Here is a 21351-nt window from a genome sequence, read left to right on the forward strand (position 1 = left end):
GGAATTGGAGACAACACAAAGAGTCATTTAGAACAGGCATTGCAGTCTTCAAATACAATGTAGATGAAAACTGTAGAAACTCTGGAGGTCATTCTACTGTCATGAAAACAAATTGCAAAATTGTTGCAAGGGAGAGGGAGCAGGAGCCAGATATCTGATAGGTTATTAAATACTGAGCCCTATTTAAAAGTATGTAATTTCTTCAATACTCAGTCTTCAATGCAATTTGTCATATACAATCTGTTTAACCTTCATAATACAAGAATTGTTTCTACATTTTGAAAATACAGTAACTACAGGGGAATTTGCAGTCCTCCAGAAAAAGTAGGGTAACTGTGCCTCAGGAGCTACCTCATTTTTTTCTGGCTATGAGTAAGTGTCAGTATCAGGATTTAGAAACAGAATTTCTTGGCTTTTCTTTGCAGGACAATATCCAAAACGCTGTGTCACTTTCTATGTTGCATGAAAACAGACTTAAAATAACACCAGCATTTTCCACCTTGTACTATGTATATCCCTTAATTTTAAAAACATTTCGTGTAACTATCCAAGCTCAACAAAACCCATGATCTGAATCCGAACACACCAAGTATAGAACTCCCCAAGGTCACACCCTCACTAGCTTTTTTACACCTGCACTACACTGCCTGCAAAAATAGTTACCCTATAGGCTGACATCTGGAGAAATTCCCACTTTTGCAGATCCATTGTTGTTAGGATACAACAATATCAAAGCCATATAAGGCTTGCCAACTGTTTGATCATCACTTCACACCCTGTGGGCAGAAAACAAGTACAATTAATGCAGCTCAATCCCTTAAGTCAAAAGTGCAGAGATCCAAGAATATCATATTTTTTCTAATAGTGATTCTGTCTTCAACCCACAGCACTGCAACATGAATTGAATACAGAGTAGACATAATGCCCTAGTAAATATTCTAGATTAACATTTCAATTACTTTTACTACCTTTGTAACAAAGACAAGATTAACAAAATCATTGCAGGATTAAGTAGTTACTGTCTAATGTTTCCAATCTTATTATGATTTGTTCAAACCCATTACATGTACTTACATATGGCAAGAGAAACCTATCTTTGTTCAAAACTAACATATTTTAACAGGGAGCACTCCTAGTAATGCACAGGTCCGAACAAAACCAGCAACTGAATAGAACAGAGGCAGTTTGGTCCTAAAAGACATTTAACAAATAGGATTTTCATGTCAGTCTGGGCCTGCCACTTTTAAATGATACCTCTTAACCCTCTGCAAGAATGGGAAAATGGTGTTGGATGCTTCCTAGGTTTTTTTGACACGTGTGTCTTCAGGAGAACACAACCATGTCAATCATATTTCTTCCAGCATACTAAAATAAAAACATGATCCTCATTGAGTCTATAAAGATATTCACAGGGTTTTTTATTTTACTTATCTCTGTTATCCAGTACAAACGCAACTTCAGCATGAAGCTGCTATGAACAATTTAGACTGATAAGTCTCCTTTAGATTACTTTTTTATGCTCTCTTTACACCAGCAAGTTGTGTTTAAACTTGTCTTTCAAATTAGTATATTCCGTGTATTGTTTAAAAGCTGTGATTCTTATAATTTTGTCCACTTCAAGATCCTTTTATAGCTTCCTGTATAGGTAGGCAGGATTTAGCACAAAGGAGTGTCCAAATATAGATGGTTGTGTTTAGCACAGTGTTTGTTACCACATTAATTTCCTGCATTCCTGTTCCAACATGAATACAATTTCCCAGTGCAGAGAAACCTCAGTTGTAGACAGCTTACAGAGATGAGCCTCAGGCCAGGAGTACTCTGGAAGAGAAAAGTTATTCTGTCCTTGGAGACGCGTGCCATTTCTGGAATGAAGGCTGATTTGTCAGCATAGAAACAAGGATGTCAAGTATACTTCTTGGAGCAGGCATACCTGAAATTTTCCCAGGGACAGCAAAGATTACATTTTCCCTGATACCAGTACTGGAATTATATATTTTCAGAAGCAAGGGAATGAGGAGTGACCACACTTTGTAAAATGACCCATTTTTTTCCTTCCTACTATCACCAAACATTTCCAGACCCTTTTCCCTGCTCTTGTCAGGGTGATCACTCTCTTTATCCCCCTATTTAAACTCGTGATCAAGGAATGAATGTTTTATTACTGTCACAAAGGAGTGGTTACACAGGGAGTAAAGAAGTGAACACAAATGCAGGAAAGAAGGTACATAGGTAGGTTTGGGCTTGGTTCCCTATCTACACAATAGTCCCTAAAGATTAATGGCACTGCAGCATTTCATAGCACATATTGCCTTGTGTACAGTTAAATCATTTTTTTAATTTGGAAACTTAACATTCAGCAAGAATGCTGCCTGGCAGTACACAGAAGCTCCTCCATCCAAGGAAGAATTCACATCTCCAAGAAGGACATATTCCTTCTGCTGTCAGTGAGCCATTTTCTACTTTGTGCCAAAGTGTCTGCAGAAGTCTGTCAGTCAAGACAAAACACATAGACTCAAAAACTTGGCCATGCCATTCCTCACAGTCTGCTACAGACCCGAATGCAAGCCAGACAGCATCTGTGGAGGATACAGGAGGAAAGGTGACCTGCAGTTCACCAGCGGGTGTGAACAGATAGGAGAGATGTACTGATTCTGCTATTCTGGGTACATCTCACCCCAACACCCACGTTCACACACATCCATACGAAACATTGCTGAAACCCCCAACACAATGTGGTGCATTCCATCCTTTGCACATTCATTCAGGACACTCCAAGAATGATGCCTATCCATCCTGCTTGCACAGCATCCCATGCGGGACTGTCCCTCTCTCATACTGCCATTGCTACAGTTCCAGCCTGTCCTCATCCCCTGTGCAGATATCTCTGTATCATTGCAATTGCCCCAAGGCAGCCGTTCTTACCTTCACATCTTGCACCAGGGTCCTCACTAGCAGCAGCTGACACAGATCCTGTGACTCATGGTCACAAGCCTATGTGTATCCTATGTAGTGCTGGTCAGGTTGGGAAGGAGCTTTGGTTGGAAACAGAAGAGTGAAGAGACAAAGATGGATGTACCATTCATCTCTCAAATATGACTGGAGGTACATGTTGCTGCAACAGATTTACAAGTAGACCAACACTTTTTTTCCAATTTGTTTTCACTGCTCAGAGTTATTTTTGGCCAAGAATGCTATTCTTTGAGTGTCTGAGCTCCTCTGGAGGCTTCTTCTTCCTGTGAACCGTGGACTGGTTCACTGAGCAGCCTCCAAGTCCTGTGTGGTAAGCTATCAGTTCCAAGAAGAATGAGTCAAGTGTTTGCCCACATGAAATTCATTCCCTGTTATTTTAGGAAGAAGCAGAGAGGCTCATAACTCATACTCATCATTGCTGGGAAGCAGTCACCAGGTCTCTTGCACAATGCATTGAACTGTGCTTTCATAGTGATTTAGGCAATATAATGTTACAGCCAAGGTAACACATGACATGGCAATGCCATGGAATGTGCCCTTGTAACAAATATTGAATATTTCAGCAGATATCCCTGCATTTCAACAAGGATCATCCATCTACATCCAGATTGAGATCTGTTAAAAATATTATAAAACAAATTCATCCAATTATTTTTAAACTTGTTAATGAAATAATTGCATTACTAACAATGACAGTAATAATTTGAATTCTTACTAATACCATAAATTAAGTCTCATGCACGTCCATCAGCAGTTATATTGTTTTTCCTTTGAATGTGAGGGGCTTGGAATCACTGGATCATGAGTTTTATTTTGGAAAAATGAAGCTCAGTCTGCAAACCTATATTTGATCTTGCTTTTTTTTTAAATCAGACTGAATCTGTGTTCATCTTTCTTTTCACTGTGCAGATGCATCTTTTGCAGCAAACACAGAAAAGCAATACTGAGCAGAGTCTCAGGTGAAGAGATTAACTCCTCCACTCCAAGCCTAACTTGACACATGGCCTCAAGACACTCTCCTTCATCAGACTGAACATTTCTATCTTGAGTATCACTCCAGACACAGAATTCCTGCAGTGCTCCCTATGGCTCGTGGATGGGTTCATCCAGGCTGAGGAACTTCATCACTGTAGTGCCTAATTAGCTCCATGACTTCAGGACCTATAGAATCAACCAGCCCTACCTACAAAATCCATATCACGATCTGAAGGTACTGATGGTGTACCCTCAAACAGGCTGAGAGAATAGACTTCTTGCACCATTCCCAAATCCTGCCTTCTCTCATGGTGCTGAATTCAGCTATGGAGTTTTCTTTGAAGGCTCAAGGCACAGTGGCTGCTCTACAGATGCTTGATGAACCAGTAAAAAGCACAGAATAAAATGCTATGCAAAACCAGAGTGGCAAGTGGTCACTGTAGCTGAGATGGAAATTAAATTTACTTCTAAATCTTCTCTGTCAACAGGTTATTTAAGGCTTGCCTTTATTTTTATCCTTCCTGCTGGTTTGAGTTTCTGGATCATTAATGCAGATTAATGATAAATATACTAGTAAGATAGACTTCCTCCCAGTGGTTGGAAACGTGTATTTTAGAAACTTGTTCCTCTACCAGTTTATTTCAGTGAGAATTCAGGTTTCCAAGAAACAAATCAGGCTATTTATATATTAGATGAGAAGCAGTAAGGAAAGATTTTTCTTTTTAAATTTCAGCAAAACCAAGAGTAACTTACAACTGTGTCATTAAAATGTAGTCTGGAGAAAAATGAGCAGATGTAAGTGCATTTCTAAGTACCCATCAGTTGAGCTTGGTGGTGAGTGAGAATGCAGATTTTTTTTACATTCCATTTTAAAAAAAAAACCAGATGCTGGAAAAATCTCAGCGGCATCTTAATTCTGCAGTCTTTATGGTGTGCTTGGCATTGCAATATGCACAATCTTTCCTGATGTTCACAGGGTAATGTAAGTATTGACATTAGTAATTTCTCTAAAGAAGTAAGACCTGTGCTTTAGGGAGCCCCATAAGAGAATGGTCTCCTCCCTGAGTGATAATTGAACATGGCAGCTACAATCAATAAATACTTTTCAATTCTAATAATTTGAATCTCACATTGACTCAAACGTGACCCTTTGCTAATGTGACCACTTTGCAATGTGAGAGGGGTATGTTGGTTAAACTCATGTGACTGCAGCTTCCTGGAAAGAAAGTTTAGAATAATAAAGCCACAGGCAACTGCAGAGAAAACTCCAAACATATCACAGTACACCCAGCTTTTAACAGTATCCACTGAAAGAAACACAGAGAGAAAGAAAGCAGAGAAACAAAGGATAACATTAATTCATATGAAAAACCCAGATGGATTAAGACTGCTGAAGGTTGGGATTATACAGTTATATCTGATAGTTATGGTTCTGAAAATTAGGTTCTAAAGCCTCTAAGGAGATTTTGCAGCACCACTTCATTTGAAGTCTTAGCCTTGATGGCTTTTTTTTTCTCCAGGATTGTTCTCCATGTTTGGATTAGTCCTATCCACCGAGATGGTCACTAACAAATGCAGTAAAACAGATAGAAAAGCTCTTCAGACCTCTTTTGGGGATTCAGCAAGAGGGAGACTGGCATAGATTGGTTTACAATTTAAAATGGAATGACATCACGCCTTCCCTACCAATTCTTTTGGATATACAACCTGCAAGTAGGGAAAAATTCTGTGGTGTTGATCTGCTTGTGTTTTTGAGATAGAAGATGGGGGGAGAGGGAAGAAGATGGGAGAGAAGGAGGGAGGGAAGGACAGAGGGAGAAAGGGCAAGCTGGTTAATGTTTTTCTTTCAGCTTGTTTTCTATGAGTCACACCACTAAGTATTTGCATTAGCAGGTCTCCTGCTGCTGCTACATCATTCAGCTGTTTGTTTAGTTGCTGTGCCTCTTGAAAAGTCCAGCAACACCAAATTTTTATATATCCTTCTTGTACTTTATTAATGAATTAAATCTTTAAGAAACAAAATGTTCCCATCACTGTTCTTCTACCTGTAGAAGTAGCAGTCCCTCCAGTCTCAGTGCTATTACTCACTCAAATAAAAGGTTACAGAACCAGACCAATATTTATTACTACTCATTTTATGTTGTCTCCTGACCAAATTGTATCAGAAAAACTGAAAATAACAACATAACTAACATGTCACAATAATCAAGTTTAAAGTTCAAAGCTTCTTATTCCCACTTGTGAATAAAAATAAAAAAGTTGCTTAATTTTAAATGTTTGCAAACCCAAACACTGAGTATAACTTGACCAAATCACTTTGAAAGAGTTATATTTCTTTCTTTAGGTATGAGACAAACATTGTCCAAAAACATATCAAATCAGAAGTTATTTAAAGTAAGACTGAGACTGCCTTATTCTTGTAAAATCGGGTCTTCAAAAAAATCTTGTTACTGAGTTTAACAAAAGTAAGGCTTTGAGCAAAACTCTTTCATGGTCAGGATGCAGAGAAGCTGCTAAGTCTAATTAAAGAAAAGGAAGAACTGCAGACAGCTTATTTTCTCTTTATGAGGATAAACAGCAATTTGCTGTTTGATGATCTTTCTCTCTTGCAGCATTCTGAATTTCTTTAATAGTTTTCTTTCAAGTAACCTTTTTTTTCATTTTCAAGAGTGCTAGCATAAGATATACCAATTAGATACAAGCCACAGACCTGCTCTACATGAAAAGGCAATAAAAGCACACAAACATACCTGTTCACAGAGAAAGGTAGCTCAGACAAGAGATCCACTCTATGAGAGAGATGGGGTCTCAAGAGGAGCGCTTGTAAAGGAAGCTCTTCAAAACAGCTCTGTATCTTCTACATAAGATGTTTGTTTTGGTTTTCCTCCTCTTTAATCAAAACAATGACTGGTGGGAGAAAAGCAGGTGTTTTAAGCCTTGTCTTGGTTGTAAAAGAAACAGCACATTAAGAGAAACTTTTCTTCATTGCAGGCATGTGATCTACGCAACTTTCTCCTGGTTCAACCCCAAACGGCGAGTGTGGATAGATGGTGTCTTCTTACTTGTGACATCTGTTCCCTGTGTGAATCCAGACATGCGTGTCCTGACTTCAATAACAAAAATGCTTTTTTTCTAGCTACTTGACATTCTTGCTACACCAACATAACTGAGAGAGTATGAGCTATAGCTCTTGTCTATCTTCAACAGAACTATGGGATAATTAAAGGACTACTCAGTTATTTCTATGCAAATTAACTGCCTAGGTGAAATTTAAAACATAGCTTGCTCTTCAGAACGTTTCTGACTTGTAGTGATCTGCTAGAAGACAAGAAGTTAGCATATAAAAATGTTTAGTTGCCCAATTTAATTAATCTGGAGACTTCTACATAGAGAGTATGTCTCCCACTTGCCACATGGGCATTGTTTTTGAAGTGACTGAAAACACTGAACAATTTTTTGAAGCTGGAAGTTTAACCTCTCTGCTGTACAACTACTGCTTCCTTCTAGATCCATTCTCAGCCTATATGCCACTTGGGCTGAAGATGGCTTTCTGAGACGGGACTTCTAAGATGCTCTGGAACAGTAGGTAGGTCACTCTCTACATAAAAATTGGCAAGGCGCTGCAACAATTTATGTACTACAACTTACACTCTTTTCTGGAGCACGGTATTGATGTTTAAACTTCTTCAGGTATACACAAGGGGCATCAATGATCAGTATGTTCTACTCAGAGTGCCCTTCCTCATCTCTTATTCTATAGTGGGTGAAACACACAGGCTAAAACAAAGCTGCTCCTCTGAAGGGGCTCAGGCACAATAAGTAAGAGTTAATTAAAATACTCCTTAGGTTGAAGTGCTAAAACACTATCTGGGCTCTAAAAATGCTTGATTTTATCCCTGTTAACAATTCTATGAAGAATTTTCTTCAAATTTACATGAGCCTATGCTTTCCTTCAGTATAAAGTTTTTGCCTAATCGTATGACCTGTATTCTTCCACTGAGGTTTCTTCGGTTCCAGCTCTGCACTGCCACACAGCTTCTCAACAGCTTCCTAGGGAACTGCATGATCTGACAGGGAGGGGACGCAGAGTTCTGAATAAACACATTTTTAAAAACTGCAGGAAATATCAGGGTAGTGCTGACATGAGGTCTAATTTATCCTCTGGTCACTTAATGCAGATAATGGAGGCCGGTGATAGAGAGTGTGTGCCCTGGGCTATATGCTGGTTCATTACACACACGTGGCTCCCTTTAAGTTTAATGTGAATTTAACGTACCAAGGAAAGAGAGGACATACCCTTCAGGGTGAGTGCACGCTCTCAAAACAGCAAAGGAACTCCCACAATACTGCCTATTTCTAAGATAGCTCCGAAGACTGAATATTGATAACTAAGCACTTTTATGACTGATACTTATGCTTCAAGTGTTCATCTCAACCAACAGCTCTTTACATCATTAACATCACTCTGAACATCAGATGTGTGGGCAGCATTCCTGCTTTCAGGCCTAGTTGTTTTGTGCCACCTTCAAAGAGATGCCAGGTTTAGAAAGGCACTGAGGCACAGCTCTCACAGGGCCTGCTGACCGCCAACATTGCTCTTCTGGGCACTTTGGCTTTGCATGCACCTCAGAAATTTGGTGCAGGTGCCCTCTGGGCCTCCCCAGAGGCCGAACCCCGCTCTGGAGGGGTTTAATGTTTCCTGTGCCAGGCGGTCCCTGCCGTGTATCCCTCCGGCCGGGCGCCCGTGTTCCGGCGCTGCGGGCCGCGCCGCGCCGCCCCAGCCGCACACGCTTCGCCAGCCCCAGCTGCCGAGCCAGAACCGCGCTCGCCTCTAAAAATAGCGCGGCTGAGCTATAAATAGCAGCGCCTGGAGTGGCTCCGGAGTGCCCCCGCCAACGCTGCTCCGGCTGCTGCTGCTGCTGCTGCTGCGGGAGGGGAGAGCCCGAGGGAAGGACCCCGAGGGAAAGGGGAGGCCAGGGAGGATGGATGGATGGATGGATGGATGGATGGATGGATGGATGGATGGATGGATGGATGGATGGATGGATGGATGGATGGATGGATGGATGGATGGATGGATGGGAGGGCGTGGATGGCCGCGGGGCAGCGAGCCGGGGCGGGCACGGCCGGGGACAGGGCACGGCGCTCCTCCCCGGGCGGATCCGCGGGTGCTGCTGTGGGGGGCCGGGGCCGCGGCTCCTCGGCGGGCTCGGCTCCCTCCTCCTTCCCTCCCTCCTCCCCTGCCTCTCTCGGCCTGAGGGAGGGCAGCGGGGGGCGCGGAGCCAGGAGCAGAGCCCTTCCAAGGGGAGCCCAGTGACAGCATGGGCAGCCCGGGGACACAGCGGGCACTCCCCGAACGAGCACCGGGAATGCCTGTCCCCCGTGAGGCTGACAGAGCACAGGCACAGCTGCCCGGTGAGCTGTCCGCCCTCCTAGGAGACACTGGAACCGCCCGGGCACGGCTCGGGGCCTCCTGCTCTGGGCGGCCCTGCCTCAGCAGGGGCTGGGCCAAAAAACATCCAGAGGTCCCTTCCCATCTCCTGTGCCCTGTGAAATCCTGTTGAAGCAAAACTGAGGATTCTCCTTCACGTAAGGCTTCCAGGACCGTGCTACAATTTTATAAGAGCTTTCTAGTCTGGTGTGTTGCTGGTGCTTCTGGCTTTGTGGTGAAGGTCTCTCAGGGCAAGCTTTGATTGCAGCCAGCAGGCCTCCAGTGGAGAGCTGCCGGTGCCTTGAGAGAGCGAGCAGCAGGGAATTGCATTTAATACTTCCTCCTTCCACTGCTGACGTTCCTTCTGCAAGCAGCAGCAGGGCTCCCCTACTACGCTGTATGATCTTGCTCTGTTAACTAATTTCGCCTTGTAACAGGAATGCTCTTGCTTGCACAGTGAAAATAATAATAAAAAGAAATAAAAATCCCATTTCAGTAAAGCCCGTTAGCTTCATAGTACTGTAGTTTTAAACAATGTTGTTCTCTCCCACTGAATGCTCTCTTGCTTTCGAATCTAACCTGTGCCTTGCATCATTTGAGAAGATAAGAGAGCACATAAGAATCAGAAAAATTTTCCCAAACCACTGTAGGTCCTTTACTGAGAAAAAGAGCTGATCTCCATGATGAAGCCAGCCAGCATTTTGCTGTAGCAGTCAGTCAGCACCACCTTGCAAATGTTCATGCATGTGAAGATACTCAGACCTTCTTCATAGGGATTCGTTGTAATCAGATACTTTGGTTGGTTTTGTGTTTTTGTTTTTTTTTTTTAGTTGTCTGATAGCAGAAAGTGCGTTTTTTCAGAAAATTAATTTAGTTGCAAAGGTCCAGTACAGCTGCACATTTTGAAGAGTTCATTTTGTTAAGTCTTTAGCAGTCAACAGAGCCCCTACAGCCAAGCCCTCATGTTATTTGAAGAAGCTACTTGAGTACACAGTTTTGGAATACAAGATAGAGGTGTGGCCTCTCTGTTGCTTTCACATTTCTTCATACCTTCTGCTTGGAAACACTACTGAGCTTCTAGAGGATAAAATTGTGACTTTATTGAAATCAATGTCAGCATTATTGTGAACTTTAGTGGGGGCTGGAGTAGGAACCAAATTTACAATTGTGATTAAAAATCACAAGTAAAATGCACTTGGCCATTTACAATCATTATGAATTTTTTAAGTTCTTTATTGGGCCACTTGTAAAGGATAAAAATGGGAAATGGGTTTTATGAGGTGTTTTTTCTCCCTACTGCTTTTTATAAATTAATTATAAAGAAATAAAAATATGCAAAAAAGATGTCCTGATTCTTCCAGACTAGCATAATATGAAAATATTAAGAAATTGCAACAATATAAAGAAGTTCCAATCTAAATAAATGAAATGGTTATGAAGTTGTAGAGACATGCTCATTCATACATGAAGAGCTGTAGCTGCCCAAAAATGCAGAGTCCAAAGATCTTTTTTAAGACACACCAAGGAATATACAGGTACAGTGAGGCAAATAGAAACTTCGAGATCTGGCTGATGCTGGCAGCCTGATCCATTAGGATAATGAGAAAATCTTAACTCTTTTAGTAATTAACAACTCTTTGGCCCCATTCTGCATGGGAAGTGAATTCCTATTGAAAGTTTTGACGTTTGTCACTCAGTAAAGACATATAGAAATACCATCCTTTTCATCCTGCAAGAGCTGATTAGGTCAAGACCTCACAAACATATGATGATAACTTTACCACCTATAATTCTCCCAAAACTTTGCTGGTCTCAGCCTTGGCTGAGTTTATCATTAATAGCTGATAATATATTTTCCCCTGTCTTTCAATTCCACATTAACTTTGTGCTTTGTGACAGTGCATCTTCAGGTATTTTGTCTGTAAATCACAGGTTTAATTTTATCTCAGCATATTTAGACACTGTACTGGTTTAGGGCAAATTTGTTAAAGAATCTGCAAAGGAGGGCCCCTCCAGAAAGCGAAACCCACACGGCCCCTCCCCCCAACCGGTTCGGGAAAAAATTCCTCGGAGAGAGGTGGAAAGAACCTGTTTATTTGACTGGCCCCGCACCCCCCAGCACACAAAATGAACAATACCCGATGACACCGCTCTGAGAAAGATGGCAAAATCAGAAAGTCTCTTTCGGGGGTGGTTGCTCTGTTCTCAGTCCCTCCGGCGCTGGGCCAGCCGCTGCAGCCGAACCCTTGGTGTTCCCGGGTCCCAGTCCGGAGCAGGTTCGAGATGGTCACAGGAACAGGAGAGGAGAAACAGTCCAGGAAGCAATGTGGACTGTTTAGCTAGAACTAGCTAATAAGCAGAGGCAGAAAGCAGAGCAGAAGCAAGAGCAGAAAAAGAGAGCAAGCAAAAGCAGCAAGCAAAAGCAGCAAGCCCAAAGCTGGAAGTAAAAAAAACAGCTCTGTCTACTGCTTGTCTCTGTGTCCTGATAAGAGAAACCCAAACAAAACTTCCACTCTTCAGTGCCGGTCTTAAAGGCACAGAACAGATGAATGGGGATATACAAGCATCATAACGTCACCCCAGGACAGACACCAGTGGCTGTCTTTAGTTATTTAATTTAAAACTTTGAAGTTGTTAATTTGGCCTCATTAGTTGAAGTGTCAAAGTATACAGTTCACAGGAGTATTTGGAAAATTTTAAACTGCTGAGTTAATACTACTTGCCAGTTCAGAGGAATTGAAACTCTTTCAAGGCAGCTGCAGAAGTGTTTGCTTGTACAAAAAATGTATTGATAAATATTGAGTTCTTTTTTCTCATCCTTTTAATTGTGTTTAAAGATGACCCAAACTGATGTATAAACTACTCCATAACAAATTCTGATAGATTTACTGGGAAGAATAATTAATCTCTCCTTGTATTCAGAAGGTAACTTCTGGTGTTAGAAGATGCAGTATGAGGGCAAGAACAGACTGAGTTATGTATTCACTTGCTGAAGGGGTTTTTTCAGGTACTTCAAAGGCAGTATCCTGGTGGTAGGATGCTGAACTAGATGGACTGCAGTTCTGATACAAAGGAACATTATTTTATTGACATATGTCACAGAAAGCTCAGCCTATTGAACAGGCAGTGCTCGTACCCTCAGTGCCTTGTACTGGCTCTGCAGTTATCCCCTGAATCGTGCTTCATGCAGCCTGATAGGGGTTTTTTTCCTTGGCATTTAGGAACAGAAGCATCACTGTTCCTGCTATCCTTGTGCTAGAGGCTTTATGACTCGATGGAGCAGAGCTGTTTTATTGGCTTTTGGCCACCAGGAGCTTTTTGCATATTCTGAAGAAATTTCCAGTTCGCTGGAATTGCCAGTGCTTCACCCTCCAGTGTCACTGCTGTGGCCACGCTTGTGGCTGAGGGTGACCTTGCTTTGTGACACCTGACACTGCTTATGCCTCACCAGCACCAAAGGTGCTGGACTGAGCTTCCTGGCCACCCTGGCCAAGTGCACAGCAGGCCCCTGATGTGACATAAAGAAAATAAGGAGTTCCCAGTTTTTTCTTTCCCCTCTTGAGCCGTCAGTCTGTTATTTCTATGTGGTGCAGCTGCTGCAGGAAGAGGCCGTAGTACCTCTGTGAACTGCAGAAACTTGTAGCTCACTGCTGTGAGCCAGCAGGTTTCAAATGGGAACTGCAGTTCCTTGTGAAGATCTTATGTTCAAGATGGTCACCTTTGACCTACCACATGGCACATCAGGGATGGTTTACAGTTCTGGAGGTTGAAAAATGGAAAAAAGAAATAATACTATAATACTAAACAGCATGACAATTTAAAGGGATGAAATTATTTTCCTGTTGAAATCCTAACAAAATAAATGATAGACTTATTGATGTATTTCATTCATGCAATATTGTAGTTTCAGCAACTGTTCTGAACACTGGTTTTATCTTACAATGCTTTATACCTGCCTAAAAGAGGGAAAATTCAGCAATTTGTCACTGTATAGAACAGAAGTTGGCTTCAAAATTTCTTGCTTTGTCAGGCAGTAACATTCCAATGTCATGTCATGTAGAAAAAGTCAAAGCATGTGCATGAGCAGAGGAAATCCAGTCAAGTAATGGAAAAAAATCTAAAACTCAAGGGAAAAGAGACAGCAATTACCAGCTGCTCTAGTTAAATAAATCTTTCTGTGCTCCCTTTCAATCTTTTGAATTAATTTCTTTTTTAAGTTACATTCTTAATTCTAAATTAATGTAGTTCGCACGTGTCCTGCCATACTTGGCCTGTAAACACTAGGATAAAATTAATGGAATAGGTTGTGTGAAGGCCTGTTAATTAACAATGAATTTGCTCTGTTCTGTGGTAGGTTTTTTTTCCTACTAGGCATTATTTCCAGTTTCAGCCTTATAGGCAGAAGGAGAGCAACTAGTAAATAAAACATACAAGACTACTAGAGGTGAGGTTTCTTCTGCTTGTAGGTCAATGGCCCTGATGCAGCCTGTGGCTTTGTATTGGTTAAAACAATGGAGACGAGTAATCAGCCAAGCTATAATGACAGAAGAAACTAAGTCTGAATAGCTTTTTCTCATTTATAACTTACACTGTAAATAATGTCATTTACAGGACGGCTGTAAAGTGACAAAACATTTTACCAGTGTGGCCTGACTAGAAGTTCATTTGGTCAGATATGTCTCCAGTACTGGCCATAAGTAGATGTCTGGGAAAGGCAAAGAACACGACAAGAACACAATACTTTCCCTTTTTCCTTTCTCAGCCTTTTGGGGAAAAATGGCCTTCAATCTTTGGCTGACCAGTGTGGTGTACACATAAACCTCAGCATTTTCCATCAGTACCCATCTCATGTTTCAGTGCCTATTTGTACTTTAATTGTTTCTCGTGACTTGCTGGCTCTGCTGGGCTAGGGCTTACATGTGGCAGATCAAGATCATTTTGTGAGGCACATGTCTGCACAGAGTGAAGGACAGCTATTGCACTGGGAAACATTAAACCTCTGGTTTAGCTAGACAAAACAGATTGGAAGGGGAAAAGGCACACATCATGGTCTTTGATTCTTTAAGTTAGGCACTAATTATAAACACATTCCTAAAATCTGACAGATAGTACATTGCTGCACAGTCATGACAGCAAAACCCTTCATAGCAATTTGAAGCTCAAGGAAATTTCCATTGCCACAGCACTCGACCTTCTTCACAGGGAATAGAGAGAAAACATTTGCTTGCTCTGGGGGAGAGCAGAGCATGCTGATGGAGTAGGCTGCACATCCTTGGCTGGATGCTGCCACAAACCACTCAGGCAGTAGAGAAAGGGATACTCCAAGGTCTAGACCATGTCCAAGGTGAGTCTTGGGCATTGGTAGAAGGGACAGACTGTATTGCAGTCACTGTTCTCAAGTAAACGTTCTCTCTGCTAAGAAAAACAGATTTTTGGAAGAAACAGCGGAGATGGGGGTAGATGTGATTTCAGGGCTTGAATTTTCAAAGGAGTCTAAAATAACTGAAGCGAAGTGCCAGCTGCAAGTTCATATCCCTCAGCAGAGACAGCATAAATTTATTTATATCTTGATTTTACCTGCCCAGGAAGGGGCCATTTTTCTTGTTGATAAATGTGAAGTGTTTCACTTATATTGTGCTTATTTTAGAAACCCAAAAAAGTGTTCCTGCCTCTATTAAAATAAGTACTTGACTGTGTTGCACTGAAATCCATGAGCTTCCACAGCATGGCTGTGTACTTGAGAGGTAGCTCAGTTACTTTCTTGGGCAATCATGTAATTTGTGCTTCATCAACTACAGTTTATATATTAATGAATAGGCTCCTTGCTGTCAAGTTCTTTCATTTGGATGCTGTGTAAATGATAACAATTTGCAGATGAGCTCTGGCCCAAGAGAAGCCCAATAGGAGTCATTCTTTATCCTGCAGGGTGAGAGTAGAGGCTAATCAGTACTTGAGCAGCCCACAGATGTTTAATTGAGATAAAAGGACTGATACAATTAAGGTGCTCTTTCTATTTATTTCAGAATCTTGAAAGCATTACTAGGAAATTATGTATCTGTCCTGGATGAGAAGAAATAATTGGTCTGTATGCAGAAATGACATGCAGGGGTGAAAATGTCTGAGCACTTAGAAAAAGAAAGACATCCTCCTAATATGCATGGCCATGTTCTCTTTTGCTAATGACAAGAGATAGAAAAGAAAGAGCAGACTAATAATTTTTCCACATGCTTTTATGGTTTTCTTATTATTTGTCTCCTGTTCTTATTTTTCTGCTGTATAGACACCCAAACTGTAGCACCTCCCTCATACATCAAAGAAATTTGATGGACTGCCTTGATCTTTCTTGCTTTCATCTGCCTCTCATTGCTTCTCCATGTTTTCTCTGTAGCTGGGTGGATACCACCCAGTGACAGCAAAGGCATTTGAAAAGGAGTGTCTTTGCTCTGTTGAGGGGCCTTGCAGCTGACAGGCACGCTGCTAAAATTGGATCTCATGATCAGTGGGAGGGTGGCCTGTGTTTGGGTTCATCCACATCTTCACAGGGGCTTGCTAGGGTATCACTTATGTAACTGTCACAGTTGCTTAATGTGCCTCCAGCTCTTAACAGTTAATCATGTGGTTTATGATATCAGATAAATAAATACCACAAAATACAAATATCACCCTGTTCATCCCCTACAAGTATGATAAGCTTTAGTAGAGGCAGTTGAGTGACAGGACTGTTCCACAGGAAGTTCCAAAACTAAGAAAAATAAATGGTGCCTTATTAGAATAAATATTAGAACCCCTCTGCTTGTGCCTTTACATTCTTTTTTCTTTTTTAATTGGTTGAATCTGGAGGGTCTGTCTCGATTCCCAGGTTCTAGAGCTTTCAAATTTTCACATTTTTTAGCAATTTGTACCAGAGTGAGTCCCAAGAAGCCCAGGGGAGGGTCTCTCAGGGCTTCAAGACTCAAAGATTGGGCATAGCCTGAGTTCTCAAAGGCCTCAGGTTTCATCCTGCTCAGCAGGAAGGCCACATGTAGTTTTAGGGTACACAAGAGAGGATGGTCCTGCTACTTCCACAAAACTGGTGGGCCTGGAAACAGCAAATGTAGAATTGGATGTGCACCCAACAGAGGGGAAACCATGTGGTATGACAGTCCTGGGAGCCTCTGCTCCCCTGCAGCTGGCAGGATTCCTTGCAGAGCATAGTTATGAATTTAGAGAAACCCTCTTCTTTCTCTGCAAAAATATTTCTGTTTTGACAAACCAACAAACAGTGCCACAAAAAATCCTATTTTTCTGGAAATCTTTGGATCAGCTTTAAAGTCCTGCACAAATAATAGTCAAGCTGGGTTTGTTTTAATGTCTGGATAAAGTTTGTAAATGCTGCTTCCACAGCTGATGCCTGACAAGGGATATAGGCTTCTGCAGGTCTCAATACCTGCAGAAGCCTAGATGGACCCAGGTAATTCCAGTCCACTAGGAAATTAATGTGGGTTTTAGGATGCTGAAAAATAATGCATGTCTGTTGGTCAGGTCTGAATGCCAAATGCATTTCTTAGACATTGTAGCTCTGTAGCTCATCAGGCAATCATGTAATTTGTGCTTCATCAACTACAGTTTATATATTAATGAATAGGCTCCTTGCTGTCAAGTTCCTTCATTTGGATGCTGTGTAAGTGATAACAATTTGCAGATGAGCTCTGGCCCATGAGAAGCCAAATAGGAGTCATTCTTTATCCTGCAGGGTGAGAGTATAGGCCCAGGTGAGGGTATATCCCTGTGGGTAAAGGTCCACTCCTTTTCACCCTAAATTTCTCTATCAATAGAAAACCCTGATTTCAAGCACAAATGCCATTGCTTAATGGATGTGATCAAATCTGTTTCTGTTTCAGAACTATTCTAAACTTTGCACATTCTCATCAATGGGAATGGCCTCATATACGCCCAAATTTCTAGCCCGCTGTAGTATGTGGAGATGAATCCTAAAGTACGACTGTGTGAAAGAAGATATTTTGTCAATACAGAATAATAGCCCAGGAGACTAGACTGATGTTTGGAACCTTCTTAAAAACTGCACTTGTCACTAACTTTTGTACTGAGAGCCAAATTTTTCAACACACAGAGCCCTCAAATCCAGGAGCTGATGCTGCTCAACAGCTTACTGGAGGAAAGCGCAAAGCTTCGGAATCAAATCCCTTGGTTCTGGAGAATGATCCTCTCACAGCAGCAAATGCTTAGCTGTATGTTTGAATCTATTTCATTGTAGATTATTTAATATGTTCAAAAAGAGTTGGTTTTATGTTTACTGTGAATACCAATAGCAAGGTCATTTCTTATCTGTGCATTGTAATTATTGAAAATGTGAAAAAAAACCATCTCTTTTTCTTCTAACTTCCATTCAGCACTTTTACTGTCACCTTTTTAGGTGTGCTGTGGTTTATATTCAATAGGTATGATTGCTATAGAATACAAACCAATAGGTGAAGCATTTTAGCATCTCTCTGTCTGCTATAAAAAGACCTGATTTTTTATATATAATTTACAGTCTATGTCTTCTCTTGAAAGAACTGTGCATGGATGTAAAATAGCAAAGTATAATGCTAACCAATTACACTGATTTATTATAATCCAGTAAAATTAAAGCAGTTTGGCACAGGTGAAAGTTACTGCTGCAGTGTTTCTGTAGGGAGACAGATTAAGGTGCTACTGAAATGCAGAAAACACAAAGAAATTGAAGAGACTGTGTTGACAACAAAACAAATCATTAAACAGAAATGAGCCCCTGCCATATCTGGGTCTTGTTCCCTTACCTAATGACTGCAAAGATCAGGGCTTAATTTATAGTTGGGTAAGTAAGTATTGAGTGTGTGCTATAGATTCCCTACTGTGTCTTACACAGATTTAGCAGAGGTGGTCATGATGGATTAAATAATTCCTCCATTCTGAAACTATCCCAAAACACAACATTTTCTGTTGCTGTACCTGATTTTAAGCAGAGGTGAGGGAGAAGCTTTGCTCTCTCTCAGTCTGCTATGGCTTGAATTAAAAACTTCACAAAAATTAACACCATCTTTTCAAATGCTGCAGACTACTTCTTTTCATTCTAAGAAAAGGCAGAAATAATAGCATCTGAATAGGTGCTGAGCTACTTTGAAGATAGTGCTAAGGCATGGTTTTACAAAGTCTGTGTGTAAAGCCCACAGGACTTTGGCTTGTAAGGAACATTGACAAATAACTGTTGTTAAGAGACTGAGCCTTTCACATTCAGAAGCTCTGCCAGACAGTTCCCTTGCTACACTATCAGACATTTTGCTCTGGAAAAGGGTGTTCATCATCTAAGGCCTGATCTTGCACTTAACTGGAGGATGTTGCCAGTGGTGTCACCTTGCCTTTGCTCTGCCTCCATGCGTGGTGTTGATCATCCCAATGGATCTTCAGAACCTGAACTATCATCTGATCAGTTTTCAAAATACTTCTTGCCAAAAATATTTCCTTTTTTCATGGCTTTCTATTGTGAAATACACCATTTCTTGGCGATTGTAGGGCTCCCTAAATCGAACATGGCTGCAGCTACAGAATCTATGCAGTGTTTCTTCTCATTAGAATGAAAATTCTGCATATTTTGACAAAGTTAAAAGTAGATGTCCTGAGGTTTATTCACAGATCTGATACTCAGAAAATCAAGTTGCATTTATTTTCCATTAAATCTCTTCCTCTCGTTATAATGAACAAGGCCAGCTTTTTCAGCCTCCACAACAAGGACAATACTTTTTCTTCCCCCTAACTGCTATTTATCTTGTTTGCAAACTTCAGTTATAAACTTCTTGGGTCTGTTAATGAGTGCCTGACTGTTTGTGCAGAGCGTGGGACAGTGATCTGATTGAGACTTCAGGAAGCCACCAGAGTTCAAACAACAGCAGTAACATTCTGCTATGAGTCAACTGCTGAAAATGCTCCTGTAAAGGACTGGTTAATTAAAGGTCTGCCATTACTGTGACTTTGTTCCATCACAACATCTGTTTAGTGCCTGAATCATGGGTTACATGTAGCATGCACTTATTAAATTAAATGTACTTTTGCCAAAGAGTTACAATTTTTGATACATGCTTCTTCCATTTTATCTGTCCGCACTCAGAGGAATTTCCCACTGACGTTTTTCTGCTTCAAATAATTGTAGAGTCATTGTTGAGCTGAAGTGGTAGGATTGGACACAAGAAGATAAGGAATTACTTTGTTCTAAAGTTGGACATGGATAAGACCTCTTTTCAATATAATATCCTTCTGTCTTTCATGCTTTTCAAAGATGTTTGGCATTAAAAAGAAAGTCGAAAGAGGTAAAAGATTAAGCCAGAGATAATTTATATTTCAAAATAAAGAATCAAAATTATTAGTAGTAATACATGAGATGTAGCTGGACTAATTTGTTTTTAAATCTTTAGCGAGTATATATGAAGCCATGATTAAGTTCCACTATTTTCCAAAACATTACTAAAAATACTTAAGGAATACAACTAAATAAATAGCATTTTAAAAACCCAAATATTTTGATGTGTTACCTTGGATTTGAGAGCAGTAACTTCCTTTGCCCATATCCTGTTGTGACTACAGAAGGATGTTTTCAAAAGACAAAAAAAAACCTGACCTTTTGATGATTTTATTAACTTAGGGACCCATGACAATTAGAAATATGAGCACAGAGGAGAAGTAATTAAGTTTACTCTGCTCCCATTTATTTAATAGCATTTTTATTTTATGTCTAAGGTGGCAGAGAATCTGATAGGAAAAAAAAAAAGAAAAACAAGAAAAAAAAAAACACTGCTCATAATCTTTCCAGCTTTTGTTTTCTCAGAACACTGCCTAACACTCTCTGTTACCTGCATCCTTTTATCTTTAAGAAGGCTATTCCAGACAGGTGATTTTGTTAAAAACTAAGCTCCCAGTGTGGAGCCTGAATTTCAGAACCAGTTGAAAGTGCACTCTCAGAAAGAAACAACCAGGTTTTCAGGTGTCATCAATAAAAGTCTAAAACCTGATTAAATTATCTGCCCATAGATTTTGCTTCAAGGTGTAAACATATGTTTTGTGAACTTGCAGCAATGCCTTTGAAACCAAAAGTTTTTCTGAAATATGTATATGAGGACAAAATAAAAGGTTTCATTGTTTAAGAGACAGACACCCCTGGTTCCTCCCCCAAATTACAATGTTGCCTTGAAACCAAAGAAAGAATGGTATTGATTTTTCCAGTTCTGATGACACTTGGTGTGTCCTTTGACATTCAGGATCATCTCTCAGGAGATATTTCCTTTACAACTGTCAAATCAAATCAGGCAAATCCAAGTTCACAATTAAACAACTTCTGCTGCCAGACAACCCTTTGGAGTATAAAGCTACTGAGCACCAGGTTCCTGAATGCCAGTTGACTTATCTGCTTAAGAAGCAAGGAATTTCATGTGTGGGTTTAAAGTGATAAGATTTATCTTGTGGAGAAGATTATGTATGCACATTGCAGTGCTACTGGCTTGCTTCACATTAACAAGGAGTAGGTTTAAGATGAATCAAAATCAGGCTTTACACTGAAGACAGTCTATTTAAATTAGGGTTAAAATTATTGCTGGAACTTTTACGTATAGACAAATAGTTTCACTAAGATGAAAGTAAGTTTAAAATGAGGACTGAAGTTTAGTCTCCATGATCAGACTTGCAAATTAAGGTACCAGCTTTTCCTTGATTGTAATGGGAGTTATAAACATCATTGGGTTGAAAACCATAGCACTGGGCAGGTAGCGACTGAAATCCTCTGTATTTCCTATGAGTCTGTGTCAGTCTGACCTCTGTGTACGTATGTGATTTTGGAAATTGAGACTTGGCCCTTTCAGCGGCTGAATTTTACCTGTTAGCTGTGAAATTTACCCTGTTATTTGTCTGAGATAAATTAATTTGTCAGCAGTGCAAGATTTCTTCATAAACTAGGTAGAATTCTGTGTATG

The 21351-nt window shown here is 40.6% G+C and overlaps 1 protein-coding gene and 1 pseudogene across 3 annotated transcripts in view; one reads left to right on the plus strand and one right to left on the minus strand.

Annotated features, from left to right (window-relative positions):
- KCNK2 (potassium two pore domain channel subfamily K member 2) overlaps nt 1-7010 on the minus strand; it is a 130668-nt gene extending 123658 nt beyond the window's left edge. The window contains exon 1 of one of the 3 annotated variants that reach the window (XM_014264418.3): nt 6696-6999. The gene's annotated coding sequence lies outside the window, so the exon portion shown is untranslated. Of the gene's footprint in view, nt 1-2922; nt 3212-6695 lie in introns of those variants that run through there. The other 2 variants (XM_026791048.2, XM_074537091.1) reach the window with 2 other exon arrangements.
- Nucleotides 7011-9266: 2256 nt separating this feature from the next.
- LOC141728640 (uncharacterized) overlaps nt 9267-21351 on the plus strand; it is a 47642-nt pseudogene continuing 35557 nt past the window's right edge.

This window comes from Zonotrichia albicollis, chromosome 3 (genome assembly GCF_047830755.1).
Source record: "Zonotrichia albicollis isolate bZonAlb1 chromosome 3, bZonAlb1.hap1, whole genome shotgun sequence".
Lineage (NCBI taxonomy): Eukaryota > Metazoa > Chordata > Aves > Passeriformes > Passerellidae > Zonotrichia > Zonotrichia albicollis.